The sequence below is a fragment of the Cervus canadensis genome, chromosome 10, assembly GCF_019320065.1.
Source record: "Cervus canadensis isolate Bull #8, Minnesota chromosome 10, ASM1932006v1, whole genome shotgun sequence".
In the NCBI taxonomy this organism is placed as follows: Eukaryota; Metazoa; Chordata; class Mammalia; order Artiodactyla; family Cervidae; genus Cervus; species Cervus canadensis.
The window spans coordinates 81,724,164-81,739,347 of record NC_057395.1 but is presented as its reverse complement, the minus strand read 5'-3'; the positions used below and the strand labels follow the sequence as shown (position 1 = coordinate 81,739,347).

General features: G+C 45.3%; 1 pseudogene; it reads left to right on the top strand.

Moving 5' to 3' along the window:
* Window positions 1–551: 551 nt before the first annotated feature.
* LOC122448952 lies at window positions 552–14,881 on the top strand (annotated as a pseudogene).
* The last annotated feature ends 303 nt before the right edge of the window (window positions 14,882–15,184 follow it).

Genomic DNA, 15,184 nt, shown 5'->3' with positions numbered 1-15,184 from the left:
CACCCTGCGCATTCTACATCAGCCAAAAGATCCCCAGTCCCGTCTGTCTGAGGACCCCAGTTACTTCAGCCACTGGGACCCAGATCTCCTCAAGCCGGGCGACTTGTCCCTTAGACGTAGAACCTAAGCTATGCCCAGATTTTTCTGAGTCCCCAGGAGGAGATCCTCAAAACCCTTCTTGGAGAAACATGCCCTCTGCTGCATTGGAACAGAGCCCTGATTTCAGCCTGACCCCAGTCCAGCAGTTAGGGGTTTCCGGGTCTCCTCAAGAATCCCTCCGTCACCCACAGACACATCTCTCCCAGTGCCTTCCCTCAGAGGGGCTGAATTGTAGGGAATCAAAGAAACCAAATCTAGTTCACATTAGGCTGATCTGTCATATCTAGTCAGGATCCATCCATCCCACCAATACCCTCACCCCGACTTTCCCCTCACCTTCCTGCCCTGGACACTCCACCCAAGGAAGACACACCAGGCTCTGGACACTGGTCTGGGCTATCTCAGCACCTTCTTCTTCCACAGGCACCTTGGCCTTGAGCACTCCAATGGCCATGAGGCTGAACAGGTCTCCAGAGGAGAGCACTGAGGGAGATGCCAGGAGAACAGAGTGGAAGCCCACGGTGAGAGGTGGAGGCAGCAAAGCTGGGCTCTAAGCCAGCTCTATAGGAAGGACATGGTGCTGGTCCCTGAAGCACCACAGACTGCTTGCCTGGGCAACTGACTGAACTTCCCTGTGACCATACACAGGATGGGAATGCCTGGTCCTGTCTGAGATGGGGGGGGTGGAGTGGGACAAAACAGGACACTAGCTTCATCAACTGCCCTGTGTCCAGGGAGAGTTAGGAAAATGCTCAGTGTTTGTTCAGTTAGGCAGGACACAGTCGGGAAGGAAAGCCTTCATCCCGGGTCTCACAACGACCATCCAGTAGCTTCAGGCTACTCCCTGCACAAAAGGTGGAGGAGAAAGCTCAGCTCTAAGGTCTGACTTAGATTAGTAAATCACTGATGAAATCTATTATTTTCCTTAGGACAAAGATGCTTTCAAAGACATCTCCGTATACTTCTCCAAGGAAGAATGGGAAGAGATGGGAGAATGGGAAAAAATCCGATATAGGAATGTGAAAAGAAACTACGAAGCGCTGATTGCTATAGGTAACAGGAAGTCCTGGGCGCCTGTGAGCCTGGGAAACATGAAACAGGTCTTCACCCTCAGTGTTCACTTGCCGGCTCTTAGGTGGCTTCATCTGCTCACAGTTCCCTTTTGTGTGGAGACTAACCTGGAGAAAATGTTGACAGTTTTGTACCAAAGGGAGGTTGACCTTGCAGTGCAGAGCTCACCTCTTGCCTTGTTCTAGATTCCCCCAGCCCATCCCACTGATTCCCTGACTTTGTGACACTTCCCATTGCTTCTATGCTTTGTTTCTCCTTCTTAGGACAAATATTTTGCTTCTTTCCAGGTTTCAAAACCACTCGACCGGATTTCATGCATCACCGCAGGCAGGTCATCAAACCCCAGGTAGATGACACTGAGGATTCTGATGAAGAATGGACACCAAGGCAGCAAGGTGAGAGGCCAGGAGGATTTGGAGGTGTCTTCCTGAAACCAGCCTGGGCTTAGGTCTCACTACATCTCAGCCATTAGCAAAGAAAACATAATTTTCAGCATTCCGAAGTGGTTGTGGCTGAATATTTACATAAGTCTGAATGAAGATGAATGGATAGGTTTTCCAGTGTAATTCTCAAAAGTTTTATGGTTAAAATTTATCATTCTTTTTAAAAAGAATTATTTTTGCTAAACATTCTTAGTGAAAGGCAATTAAAGAAACCTTAGAAATAAATTCACCGAACAGATTTAATACTAATCTCATTGGTTATTGGATTAAATCTCTTCGATGAGGAAATGATTATCATATCATGTCAAGATTATTTATGTATGTATATAAAACAAAACCCATGATCTTCTTACCCTAAGGTTAAACTAATTCTTTATTTTGATTCTGGGAAAGTGTTTGAGAGAACTATTTATTCTCCATGATATTTCCCACATTTCACTGACCAGAGATGGCATCAGGTAAATAAAATGAAGTACACTTCTTTTATAAAGTGGAAGTGAGCAGCTCACTTCCTCTTCTGCTGCTCAGTTTAGAAGAGTTAATCTGCCTAGACTGCAGAAAACAAATTAGATAGTTCTATGATTCTCCATCTATGGATTTCTGTTCTCCCAGATTTTTAAAAATTATTTATTTAGTTTTGGCTGCACTGGGTCTTCATTGCTGTCCATGGGCTTTCTCTGGTTATGGTGAGTGTCTTCTCGTTGCAGAGCATGTGCAGGCTCTGTAGCTTGTGACACACAGGCTTAGCTGCCCCGCAGAAAGTGGAATCTTCCTGGACCAGCCATCAAACCTGTGTCCTCTGCATTGGCAGGCAGATTCTCATCCACTGTGCACCAGGGAAGTCCCTCTGTTCCATTAGGTTATTAAAACTAGTGAAAGGGACATGAAAACCAAACATTTGGTTGTCTGCAAAGGCTTTGACATAAGGAGAGATTCTTCATAGGGAATACATACGCCTCGGTTCACCATACACCTGCACGTCTTTATTTACCTTTTTAACAATTTCTGAGTGTATGGCACACTGTTGCTAACTATGTGCACGTTAGTGTTAGTGGCCATAGTGCTAATGGCTCAGTCATGTCTGACTCTGCCTACCCATAGACTGTAGCCCACCAGGCTCCTCTGTCCGTGGGATTCTCTAGGCCAGAATCCTGGAGTGGGTTGCCATCTCCTGCTCCAGGTGATCTTCCCAACCCAGGAACTGGGCCTGCATCTGTTGCATCTCCTACATTGCAGGTGGATTTTTTACCGCTGAGCCACTGGGGATATATACACACTGCTGTACAACAAATCTGTAGAAATGTTACATCTTGCGTGACTGAAGCCCTAACCCACTGAGGAACAATTCTCCAATCCTTCCTCCTCACAGCCCTTGGCAACCACGATTTTATTTTCTGTTTCCATGGATTTGATTAATTTAGATACCTCATAGACGTGGAATCAGGCAATATTTGTCTTTTTTGATTGGTTCATTTCACTTAGTATAATATCATCAAGGCCCATCCATGACGGAGCATATGACAGAAATCTTTTTTAAGGCTTCAAAACATTCCGTTGTGTGCATGTGGATATAAGAGCTATAACATATATCTTATATATAATCTTTATCTTTTATCCACCAATGAACATTTAGGTTGCTTACACATCTTGCCCATTGGGAATAATGCGGCAGTGACTGTACATGTGCCCACTATTTATTCAATGTCTTGCTTTCAATTCTTTATGGAAATACACTTTTGAGTGGGATTGCTAGATCATACAGCAGTTCTAATTTTCTGTGGAAACTCCATACTGTTTTCTAGAAAGCTTGCAACATTTTACATTGCCAACAATAGTGTATAAGGGTTCCAATTTCTCCATATCCTTACCAAGCTTGCTATTGTCTTCTTATAGATATTGCCCATCACAGAAGGTTTCAATTTGTATTTCCCTTTTGATTAGTAATATTGAGCATCTTTTCATATGTTTGTTGGCCATTTGTATATTTTCTCTGGAGAAATGTCTATTCAATTCCTTCTCTCACTGTTAGTCAGCTCAGACTGCCATAACAAAGCAGACTGCATTCCTTAAACCACAGAAATTTGTTTTCTTACAATGCTGGAGTGTGGAAATTTGATATCAAGGTGCCATCATGGTCAATCAGTTTCTCTTCCTGGCTTATAGGTAGCCTTCATACTGGTGTATGATTAGTAACTCCTTACCAGGTGCATATTTTACAAATATTTTCTACCATCCTGTAGGTGGCCTTTTCAACTCTGTTCAGTGTCCTTTTCTGCACAGAGGTTTTAAGATTAATCTCATTTGTCTATTTTTACTTTGTTACTAATACTTGTGCACTTGGCACCATATCTAAGAAATCATTGCTGATTCAGTGTCGTGAAGCTTCACCCTTGTTGTCTTCTAAGATTCTTATCAAGTCTTGCATTTAGGTCTTCAATCCATTCTGAATTGATTTTTCTTCAAGATGTAAGATGTTCATTATTTTGCATATGGTTATTTTGTTTCCCCAGCACCATTCATTACAGGGATTAAACTTTCCCCATTATCCTGACACCCTAGATGAAGATCATTAGACCATGTGTCCAAGAGTTTATTTCTGGCTGTCTATACTGTTCCATTGATTGACATATCTGTCTTTATGCCAGCCAGCTTCCTCAGTGGCTCAGCAGGTGAAGAATCTGCCTTCAGTGCAGGAGACACAGGAGATGCGGGTTCACTCCATGGGTTAAGAAGATCCCCTGGAGAAGGAAATGGCAACCCTGTCCAGTGTTCTTGCCTGAGAAATCCCCTGGACAGAGGAGCCTGGTGGGCTACAGTCCAAAAGGTCACAAAAAGTCAAGAAGACTCAGCGGCTAAGGATACATTTTTTGCCAAATCTACACTCTTTTGGTTCCTGTACCTTTGTAGTATATTCGGAAATCAGAGGCTTCCAGCTTTGCTGTTCTTTCTAAGATTGCTTTGCCTATTTGGGGTGCTCTGAGATTCCGTGTTAACTGTTGGATGGATTTTCTATATCTGAAAAAAATTCCATTGGGATTTTAATAGGAATTGCATTGAATCTTTAAATTGCTTTGGGTAGTATGAACAGCTTAATAATATTAAGCCTCCAAATCCATAAACATGAGACACCTATCTATTTATTTATGTCAGATTCCTTTCAGCAATATTTTGTAGTTTTCAACATATAATTCTTTCATCTCCTTAAGTTTACTCCTAATTACTTCATTCTTTTCAATGCTATTATAAATAAGATTATTTGTCCAGTGGCTAAGACTCCACACTCCCAATGCAGAGAACATGGGTTCAGTCCCTAGTCAGGGAACTAGATCCCACATGCCGCAACAAAGACCTGGCACAAACAAATAAATAAAAATAAATATATTGTTTTTTAATTTAGCTGTTCAGTATAGCTTTAAAAAAATAAAAAATAAATAGGATTGTTTTCTTACTTTCCTTTCTGGAATGGTCATTCTTCATGCATGGAAAGATATTTGAATGCTGATTTTGTACCGTGCAACTTTCTGTGCAGGATTTTTGTGTTTGTGGATTTAAAGATATTTCTGCACATAAAACCATGCCCCTGTGAACAGACATAATTTTACTTCTTTCTTTCCAAATGGAAGTCTTTTGTTTCCATTTCTAACCTAAAGCCCTGGCTAGGAGTTCTAATATTATGGTGAACAGAAATGTTGATAATGGGCATCCTTGCCTTTTTTTCTTGATCGTAGAAGTTTTCAGCTTTTCACTGATGACTAGGATGTTAGAGGTAGACTTTCAATATATGACCTTTATTATATTGCAGTAACTTCCTCGTATTTCTACATTGATGAGTACTTTTGTCATGAAAGGCTACTAAATTTATTAGATACTTTATGAACATCAGATGAGGCACAGATGAAGTTTCATTTTTTTTTTTTAATTTTAAGAAAATTATGTAATGCTCCCAGTGGAAGCATAGAAGTTGATGATACAGAAATCATCTTCCATTCCTCCTTTGCTAATCATTGTCTTTGTCACTCTCTGGCTTAGATTTATGTCTCCTTAGTTAGAATACCCAGAGTTTGGAAATATTTACCAACCAAAACACTGATTCTCACCATTTTTTAGGTAAACCTTCTTCGATGCCCTTCAGAGTGGAGCACAGTAAACACCAGAAGGTGAGTATTTCCCAAATCCTGTTGCCAAAATGTCCTCCTCATGGATCCAGTCACAGGTGAAAATAGGAGAAAACACAGAGATCCTGGAGACGGCTGCCTTCCTGCCCTGGATCTTTAACACACTGTCTGATATCATCACCACCTTTACAGTTAGTAAGAACAACAGCAGTAGTAGGCAGTTCTGTTGTTACACTATTTTCATAATATTTCAGACTTTAAGCATTTTATGTGAATAAACTTACTTAAACCTTAAATCAATCCTACAGTACCTATAAGTAGGTATATAGCTATCACCATTATAGATCCAAAAAATGAGGTAAAAAACATTTGATTATATGTCTGAGATCACAGTATCACTGGTAGTGCAATCTAAACCAAAGCACTTTCTCTAAACCCCTTACAAATGTAAGGGGTTTAGAGATTAAAACTTCCATAGTTCTATGAAGCTTATTCATACATCTTTATATCATTCATCTGAGAGATGTTTTCAACCTCAGTTCTTTTGTGCTGTGCTAGGGAGGGATATGCTAAGACATCTGACTAAGGGAAGCTAAGGACATGCTGGGCAGTTTGTAGAGTGGATGGGCCAAGATGAAGAAGGAGACAGGATCCCTACCTCAGAGCCTCCCACTCCAATAAGAGGAAGCAACTCGCCACCCTGAGAAGCCTCAGGTTTATGACTGAAAAGCAACAAATAAGAAAATAACTGAAGGACTTCACATAGATTACCCACTTTTGAGTAGAAACTCATCATCTGGGCATCATTTCAAATGCTCCTTCTTGCAGGAGGAGTAACAGCTCCTCCTCTGAGCTCTAATAGGCAACTCTCCTGTTTGGAATCATTTGTTTAGCCTGCCCCTGTGTTGTGAGCTTTGGGAGGCTAGCCCACACCCATTCATTCTCAGAAGTCCAGGCCCAGCTCAAAGCCCCTGAGGGCCCCCTGAATGTTTTGTGAATGAGTGACTCCACATTTAAGCATTCATCTAGGAGTAGAAAGGTCAAAGAATGCTGAAGATAGTATCTGTGAGCTAGACTTCAAATATAGATGGAGTTTAGGGAATACATTGATACCAGGGATGTACGCTCACGTTCTTAGTGTATTAAATAGCTCACACAACAATTTGTTGAAGGTTATTAAATTTCATGTCCACTATAACATTAAGAATTAGCCTGAATACCAATTCATGGATCAGGAAACTGAGGAAAATCAGCTAGTCATACAGCCTTGTTCAAGAAGAACTGATGTGACCAGCTACTTTAATTCCAAACATTGTCTCTAGGACATGGCAACCTGCAACTTTCATCTCATTTTCTTTATTGTCTAAATGTGTTTCTGCCGATCGTCTTTTCTCTTCTTAATCTCACTGCTTTGTCACCTTATTTTCCAGATGTGTTTTGTCCCCTCTGTAATTTTCCATACTTCCTCATCCATCATAGGGCCACTAATTAATACAACCCCCCCGGATCTCTCTACGAGCACTTACCCTCTTCTTTCCCTGACCTCCAGCTATTCTCCCTGCCTTGCTCTCATTTTTATGCAGAAAGTTGAAGGGGAAGAACCTTAAGATATGAATTCTAGTTTTGATTCACTATCCACCTAGGTCCTTTTGTTACATTCCAGTGTTCAGCCCCCCTCCCCCGCCCCCAAATCAGGTATTTCCAAGAATTGTCAAAGTATTAACTAAAGTCATGCATGTGAAAACACTTCATAAAGTCCTAAAGAACTAAAGAAATGCCTGTTGTCTTTTACTCACATGGAAGAGAATGGCCAGGGCACCATTAAGTAAGGAATCTAGTTTGAAGGAATTGCCTGGAGTAGCAAAATTGCTGAAAACAAGTGGCTCCAAGCAGGCTCAGAAACCAGTGCCCCATCACAGAAAAGCAAGGACCCCTGGACAGCACCCCAGACAAAAAGTCGGTAAGAGAAATTTGGGGAGTTCCTCTAATTAGTTGCTCTAATCCCTGTAGAAAAACTAATAAGTATGGCCTAGGTGTGTGGCATGGACTTTCGGTAGGCATGGGTTTAAGATGGACTGATCTGAGACATGAAGTTAGCACTGGTGCCTTGGGAAAATCTTATACATTTTCTGGTGTCCTGATTGCTATGTGTAAAGTGAAGATAAGGATACATAACTCATACAGTGCTTGAAATCCTTACATTAAATGCAAAAGTCTGACACCTACAAGTAGTTCGATAAACCCAGCTGTGATAATGGGAACCGAGCTTTGTTACTGTTTATGACCAGACCTCTGCTCAATGCCTTACATGTCATGTGCCCTTAACATATATTTTCTGAGTAGATGTGTCAGTGAACTATTTCCTAAGTGAGAAGGTTGGGAAGTTAAACCTACTAACAGTAAGTGCAGGGAGCTATCACTGAACTGGGCATCTGTGGTCAGTGGAGCCTCAGTCTCCTGAACCTGTAGTTAAAGGGACAAGAAGCAAAGTATAGAGAAGGGACTTCCTGGTGGTGAAGTGGTTAAGGCTCCACACTTCCACTGCAGGAGGTGTGGGTTCCATTCCTAGTCAAGGAACTAAGATCCCACAAGCCATGCAGCGTGGAGAAGAAATAAATAATGTATCATTAAAAAATAAAATTACAAAAGTAAAAGTTTGAAAAATACATGTAAGAAAGTTTTAACAAAGTGTATAGATGGACAGGTAGGAGATCTCACACTTTCTGATAAAACAGGGACTAACTCCCCAGACCCCACCGGCCTTGCTTAGCTTCTGTTCTCCATCTTAGAACTCAGAAGAAAAGAGACTGGAGTGAAGAGGTACAGTTTACGAGAAAGAAAGGGCCACATATACCAAGAGGTCAGCGAGCCCCAGGATGACGACTACCTCTGTGAGTGACCCCGGTGGCCCACTCACGGAGAAGGGGCTACGGGGCCTTGGTCCACTAACCTCACCTCACCATTTGGTCCCCCAGCCATCCCCTTCCTCTATGACTTGGGGTGCAGGATCAAGGCCAAATGCCATGAATGCCCCAGTTCTTTCTGAAGGGCATTACGACCAGCAACATCACGATACCTCCTCTCATCCCTGTTCTCACCTCCAGATTGTGAGGAGTGTCAGAACTTCTTCATCGACAGCTGTGCTGCCCATGGGCCCCCAACCTTTGTAAAGGACTGTGCAGTGGAAAGGGGGCATGCCAATCGCTCAGCCCTCACTCTGCCCCCTGGGTTAAGCATCAGACTGTCGGGCATCCCTGACGCTGGGCTTGGAGTGTGGAACGAGGCGTCTGATCTGCCGCTGGGCCTGCACTTTGGCCCCTACGAGGGCCAGATCACAGACGATGAAGAGGCCGCCAAGAGTGGATACGCCTGGCAGGTGAGAAGCACCCGTTTCCCTGTCCTCTGGCCTCTAATCACTTGTACGTGGTGGGGGGGTACTTCATGTCTACATGCGAGGACGCAGATGGTGATAACATGGTCGGCAATGACACAGTCAGCCCTGTGTACTGTGTGCCCTGGGCGTGAACACAGGACTTCCCTCTAAAGGTCAGAGGAGAGGTGGGAGCACAGTGTACAGACACTCAGGACCTATATCTAAAGGTCAGAGGAGAGGTGGGATCACAGTGAACAGACACTCAGGACTTCCCTCTAAAGGTCAGAAGAGAGATGGGAACAGCTTGGTACACACTCACAGGACTTCCCTCTAAAGGTCAGAGGAGAGGTGGGACCACAGTGTACAGACACTCAGGACCTGTATCTAAAGGACAGAGGAGAGGTGGGACCACAGTGTACAGACACTCAGGACCTGTATCTAAAGGACAGAGGAGAGGTGGGACCACAGTGTACAGACACTCAGGACCTCTATCTAAAGGTTAGAGGAGAGGTGGGAACACAGTGTACAGACACACAGAAGTGACTCCTCCCTTGTGGAGCCCTTGCCTTCAATGAACCAAGAGACTCAGACTTGGAATGATGAATAAGGAGCTTACCGTGGGGTCCGGCTGGCAGGTGAATCCATGCAGGCTGAAAAGCACCAATGACTACAGAGGGAAATAGCTCTTCTATTGCTTCCTACCAGAAAAAGAAAAAGAAAAGAAAGAGGAAAGCTTGTAAAAAAAAATAAATAAATAAAGAGGAAAGCTTGTAACTCTTTCTCTGACACTCAGATAACCAAAGGGAGGAACTGCTACGAGTATGTGGATGGAAAGGACACGTCTTGGGCCAACTGGATGAGGTGAGTGCAGTGAGGCTGCAGTGTGTAGACATTGAGACTCCCTCCATCCCATGCCCCTTTCCTTCTCAACCCGGCTCCCTCAACAGCTTTCACATATTCTTTCCTCTTTTCCCTCCATATCATGCTGTTTCATTTCAAAAGAAAGATATAAAGAAATAAAATAAAGAAATAAAGAAATAAAAATATGGCGTGTGCCGTCAAGATACAAGTCTATATGCTGAACAAAACTGGTGGACTTGAAAGCAACTTGAGGAGTCTAGATTCACCAGGGACACTTTAACTCACTTAATGGACACTTACCACGCACTTTATGTTTCGGTTTAGACAGTGCACTTCGTTACTGAAGCAGATCTCACAACCCATGTCCTTTTGGAGAGCATACTGCAAATAGACATTAGCCAATTGATTTTAGGAAGAGTAACCTTACTTTTTCTATCTTTGAGTAACTGCATAGCGCCAGGATAACCTAACACAGGAGACCCTGGCTCTATGTGGGCAACAACCTCCTCAGGCTTGGTTGCAGTGAGAAGTGGGCCCTGAGGCCTCAGAAGGAATGGGGGGCAGCATGGCCCTGAGCAGGATCATTCTCTGAGGGCCTCTCCTTTCATCAGGGCAGGCAGACAGTGAACAAATTATTACTGTTCCATGTCTCAAGCTATATCAGAGCTCTCTCCAAGTTGCCATGGGAGGGGGTGAGCAAGTGAATAGGACCCTGGATACACGTGGGGAGATGGGAGAAAGCCTCGGGAGAGAAGGCAGGCTGGGGTGAGTGCTGAGGGCTGCGTGTTAGCCAAGGAGTACGAAGTCCTGTGGATGAAAGAGAACTTAATTCAGAGTTTAGAGGAGCTGGAGGTCACCAGCCTCACGGACAGTCCAGGTGGAGATGAGTCTTGAACTGGTATCCGGAAAATGGCTAATTAGGTAAGGAGAGAAAAGCATGGGAATTCACATAGTCTGGTTGAAGGTGTGAACAGAAGGTCCACATGAGGGGCGGCTTCGGAGGCGGAAGGCAAAGAGCTGGGCATGGTCGGAGAGTGGAGGGCACTCATCACCTGAGATTTCTTTCCCTTTCCCGGCCTCGCCCCCAGGTATGTGAACTGTGCCCGGGACGACGAGGAGCAGAACCTGGTGGCCTTCCAGTATCACGGGCAGATCTTCTACCGAACCTGCCAGGTGGTCAGGCCGGGCTGTGAGCTGCTGGTCTGGTACGGGGACGAGTATGGTCAGGACCTTGGCATCAAGCGGAACAGCTGGGGGAAGAGTGAGCTCGCGGCTGGGAGAGGTGAGTGTCAGCCCTCTTCCAGCACCCCACCCCATTCTGGGAGCCTCCGTGGTCCGATTTTGAAGCAGAGGACAATCCAGTCCAAAGTCAGTTGAGTTGCAATTAAAATGCCTCAGAACTTTATTCTTTTCATATGATTGTTAGGAAAAATTTTTATAGTAAAAACGTTAGTTCTAATTTTTAATATTTCATGCAAAAAAATATGTAACATCACCTTCTGCTGAAAGGCTTAGAAGCAAAAAGCAAGTTTTCTAGCACCTACCAGCTCTCTGCCCTTTACCTCTTTCTTCCTTATTCCCTCCCATTTCTTTTTTTTTTTTCACTAAAATAAAGACATTTTATTTTAAAATATTTATAGGACAAAGATATTTAAAGAGTCACACTAGGAAATTTATGAATGACATCTACCAATTTAAAGAAAGTAAATGGAATTCCTTAGTCATTAGTATTTTTTACATTTATTTATTTATTTATTTCATTTACTTTTATTAGTTGGAGGCTAATTAGTTTACAATATTGTAGTGGTTTTTGTCATACATTGACATGAATTAGCCTTGGATTTACATGTATTCCTCATCCCGATCCCCCCTCCCACCTCACTCTCTACCCGTTCCCTCTGGGTCTTCCTAGTGAACCCGGCCCGAGCACTTGTCTCATGCATCCAGCCTGGGCTGGTGATCTGTTTCACCCTAGATAATATACATGTTTTGATGCTGTTCTCTTGAAACATCCCACCCTCGCCTTCTCCCACAGAGTCCAAAATTCTGTTCTGTACATCTGTGTCTCTTTTTCTGCTTTGCATATAGGGTTATCATTACCATCTCTCTAAATTCCATATATATGTGTTACTATGCTGTAATGATATTTATCTTTCTGGCTTACTTCACTCTGTATAATGGGCTCCAGTTTCATCCATCTTATTAGAACTGATTCAGATGAATTCTTTTTAATGGCTGAGTAATATTCCATGGTGTATATGTACCACAGCTTCCATATCCATTCGTCTGCTGATGGGCATCTAGGTTGCTTCCATGTCCTGGCTATTATAAACAGTGCTGCGATGAACATTGGGGTGCACACATGTACAGTGATGCGCATTCAGTTACTGTTCCAGTCTGTTGTCATGTGAGTTCACACTCTGTGCCAGACGGGGCTCCACGCACCGAAACAGACAGAACCACTGCCCTGGGGCAGCACGGGCTTCGTACCAGACAGGGGCTGATGCTCTGAGGGAAACCAGCGCAGGGAACGTGCCTCGGGTCAGCGTGAGCAGAGGGTGGGGTGTGGTGCAGGACGGTGGGGCAGGGTCTCTGCAGTGATAATGCCTGCGGGGAAGGATTCCAGGCAGGGAAGCGGCCAGTGCTGCAGCCCCAGGGCCGGGAAGAGAGGCCATGCCAGGGGTCGCGGGAGGAAACACAGAGGGAGAGGAAGGAGGCTGGACGGGACACGGAAGCCTCGGGGCCTGTGTCCACGTGCAGGCCCCAGGGGTCCTCCTGGGTGACACAGAACAACCGCGCGGCTTTCTGCTGCAAGCGGCATGTTCTCTGTGCCAAGACGATGCTTTGGTTCATTTTGGGGACGAGACATCAGCGGGGAGCCCCCTCAGAGGTCAGTTCATTGCCAGACATGAGGGGAGAGTGGGCTGTCTGAAGATGCTTGGGACTGAGGGTGTGAAGAATCTGGCTGGAGATGTATTTTTAAATAGGGCTTCCTAGTGCACGTTGAATGGACTAAGCCTGAATGTAATAAATGAGGTATGAGTACTGCTGAGGCTTGAGAAAGGATATGCCTTTATTTTATGATCTATGGGAAACTGAGAGAGGAGCAATTTGTGAACCAGTTTGGGCAGCAGGGGCCAGAGACCTGTAGTCAGTGGGACCTGGGGCACTCGGTCTCGTCCAGTCTCAAACCCACTTCCTGCAGAGATCGGCACAAAGGCTGCTCTTTGAACAAGGAGCCACAAAGTCAGATTTACCCACACCTGCTCTAACCACCCCCTGCGCTGCCTCCCATATGCAGAGAACTCCAGGCCAGGCGCCCCTAACTTAATAGACCCTTTCCCCTCACAGTGAGACTCTCAGGAGATTCCACCTAAGTCATCAAGTCTTATCCCTCAGTAGGGTAAATACCTGTCACCACTGTGACATGACATTTCAGACACTTACACGCAGGGAAAGTCCCTACAGATCCACCTCTATCAGGAGAGACACTGCCTCTGATGCTGCTGGAAGGTCCCTATCTGGGTGATATGTAGAAAAGGCCCCTGACACCAACTTCCTGGATTTCTGTAGATGTAGAGAATAAGAGTGGAATGGAAAAGTGGACTATAAAGACACACTCGATGGGAGACAAATCGTGCACTGTCAACACTTAGATAATTAGTGAGGCAAGCCTGACCACGGCAAACCAGCTACCTGACCAAAAGCTTCCTCTTTCAGCAGAACCAAAGCCCAAGATCCACCCATGTGCCTCCTGCTCTCTGGCCTTCTCCAGTCAGAAATTCCTCAGCCAACACACCCAACGCAGTCACCCCTCTCAGACCCTCCTGAGACCATCCGAAAGAGGCCTCCTCCAACCAGAGGATCGCTGCCCAGGCAATCAAAATCAGCAATATTCAGATCAACACAGCCCGAGCGACAAACCTGAGGGTCAGGAGGCCAAGGACAGGCGCCAACATTTGCTGCAAAGCATAAGGCTGAAGAAGATTTCAAGGGCCTCTTCCTACTCATGCAGAGGACAAATGGGGGGTTCGGGGGTGCATGAGAGAATGAAAGACGAGCCCAGCACAAGCCAGAAACTGAATCCAGAGGACACAGGCACATTGCTCACGGGGGCAGGGGTCTCAGGGAATATGAGGGTCACGTATGGAGAGTGTGGGCAAGGCTCCAAGGACAGGTCAAGTCTCACCACACACGAGAGAACACACACAGGGGAGAAGCCCTATGTTTGCAGGGAGTGTGGGCGAAGCTTCAGTCGGAAGTCAGTCCTCATCAGACACCAGAGGACACACACAGGGGAGAAGCCCTATGTTTGCGGGGAGTGTGGGCGAAGCTTCAGTCGGAAGTCAGCCCTCATCACCCACCAGAGGACACACACAGGGGAGAAGTCCTATGTTTGTGGGGAGTGTGGGCGAAGCTTCAGTCGGAAGTCCGTCCTCATTACCCACCAGAGGACACACAGAGGGGAGAAGCCCTATGTTTGCGGGGAGTGTGGGCAAAGCTTCAGTCAGAAGCCCCATCTCATCTCACACAAGAGGACACACACAGGGGAGAAGCCCTATGTTTGCGGGGAGTGTGGGCAAAGCTTCCATCGGAAGTCCCATCTCATCTCACACCAGAGGACACACACAGGGGAGAAGCCCTATGTTTGCAGGGAGTGTGGGCGAAGCTTCAGTCAGAAGTCAGCCCTCATCACCCACCAGAGGACACACACAGGGGAGAAGTCCTATGTTTGCGGGGAGTGTGGGCGAAGCTTCAGTCAGAAGTCCGTCCTCATCACCCACCAGAGGACACACACAGGGGAGAAGCCCTATGTTTGCGGGGAGTGTGGGCGAAGTTTCAGTCACAAGTCCGTCCTCATCACACACCAGAGGACACACACAGGGGAGTAGCCCTATGTTTGCAGGGAGTGTGAGTGAGTCATGACCTACAACCCACACCTTAGCCACAGGAGGATTACTGCAGCCACCCCATGCCTCAGCTTTGACGGGGCCTAAGAGGAGGTCTGTGACCCGTTACTGTCCCCAGGAGTATGAGGAGAGACTTCCCAGATGGTCCAGTGGCCACGACTCCAATGCAGAGACCCACGTTCAATACCTGATAGGGAAACTAGCTCCCACAGGCTGCAACTAAGACACAGCACAGCCGAATAAATAAATATATAATAAATATTTTAAAGAAAGAGTGTGATAAGCACAGAATTACTTGTTAAATAGACCTTC